Genomic DNA, 1,973 nt, shown 5'->3' on the forward strand with positions numbered 1-1,973 from the left:
TCATTGACTGGGGACCCTTTCTCACCCAGGAACAGCCGTTGCCTCATTGTTTGTTTCATTTGTGTCGTGTCAACATGGCGTGGCTTTCTGCTTGCCCGAGGAACGCAAGTTGTCAGTTCTTACGTGTGCAGGCAGCTTAATCATCCGGCTGGGGTCGGGTGGGAAGTCCAAAAATACAGCCGGACAGAAATGTAGGCTGCACTCTGTTTGCCGCTCAGATAGAGTGGGACAGGGGAAGGGTTGCACTTCGTTTGTGGCTAGAGTTTTACTGAGTATGCCCAGCTTGGAGGAACTATCTAGGTCTTTCTTTGAATTGTCTTTGAGAGTGGCTCCGGATCTTGGGAGGCAGGTGTCCTTTGCAACCATTGTGGCGGAAAGATGTAGGACCCCCAAACCGGGATTCCTGGCCTCGGCGGATACAACATGCCTGACAAGAAAGCAAAGAGCCCAGAAACTGTATGGAACCACCACTGCCTGGACAACACCAAGGTGTGCTTATACTCGGCTGGAGATGAGAGAACTTTTATACTGGAAGGGAGAGGGGATGTAGTAATAAAGACAGATGGCAATTCTTTAGTAGAATGGGGACACAGAGCCCACGTTAACTGATATAAATAAAGCAAGCAGTGTATCTTACAGGCTTGAGTTCGTGGGCTGAGCTTTACACCCATTGCCCTGAGTTTGACAATGAGTATTTGGAAATACAAGAATACCTACGACAGAAACAGCCTCCAAATCTGCAAACTGGGGAAGCACAGGTGGAATTCCATTAAAATAAGGCTGTGTGTGTGCAGTTTGTCCCTGTTAGGGATGGTGCTGTCTGGTGACACGGAATGTTTTGCTCTTGTAGGCTCAGAGCTGTGTGTGAGATGTTTCCAGATCAAAGATCTAAACCCAGGTAGACTCAGCACACCCAAGTTGGCCTAAATCAGCCTAGGGGAATACAGGGAAAAAGAAGGGCAACTTTTCTTTTGTTGTATAATCTCACTTAGGGGTGGTAGACTGAGGAAGGGATTTGCGTTTAGATCAAGCATTCCTGGAAGGGATGATTTGGGCCTCTGGAGGCTACTGCTGCTGTGGTTGCCTGTGGTGGTGGGAGAAAATGGTGAGGAGGCAGAGCACAGCTTATTCTATTTAACCTTATTCTACTAGTTAAGATTCAGGGCTTACACTTGTGCTGATTGATCATGAATACTGATTTTCTGCCATTCAGGAAGAAAAAAGAATTTGTGAGGAAGAGGCAGAGTCATTAGTTAGCAACCAGATAGAAAACTGTGAACTCTCTTTATCTAAACAACCAGACTAATTTTATGGTATCAACCCTAAATGTCTTGATCACCAGATTGAATTACATCCAATATCAATTTGGTAGTGATATTCAACAAGTATTAAACACCTACTGTGTACCAGGGATCTATTTGAGGTGTGAGGGATACACTGGTGAGCAAAGACTGGACTCTCGTGAAGCTCTGTTCTGGTGGGAAAGAGACAATAAACACATAGAAAGTGAAGTCGCTCAGCCGTGTCCGACTCTTTGCGACCCCATGGACTGTATGTAGGCCATCAGGCTCCTCCATGCATGGGATTTTCCAGGCAAGAGTACTGGAGTGGGTTGCCATTTCCTTCTCCAGGGGATTGTCCCAACCCAGGGATCAAACCTGGGTCTCCCGCATTGTAGGCAGATGTTTTACCATCTGAGTCACGAGGGAAGTCACATGTCAACCTGTGGTGTTATAAAGGGAAGAAAGCAGGGTTACAAGGTGAAGAGCAAGGGAGCAGGGGTGCTTTTCTTCCATTTCTCCCGAGGTTTGGAGCTCATTTGTACCTCAGGACTTTTGCAAATGAAGTTTTCTCTGTCTGGACCCTTCTCTTCCTTTTGACCCTGTCAACTCTTCCTTTTTGCCAAGTTACCTTTTGAGCTCCTTCCTCTCTGGAAGAGACCAAGCTCAGGTTCTTGTTCAATCACAGCACCT

Source organism: Bos grunniens, chromosome 20 (assembly GCF_055505025.1).
Source record: "Bos grunniens cultivar Pamir isolate PY7600 chromosome 20, Bosgru_T2T1.0, whole genome shotgun sequence".
Taxonomy (NCBI): Eukaryota; Metazoa; Chordata; class Mammalia; order Artiodactyla; family Bovidae; genus Bos; species Bos grunniens.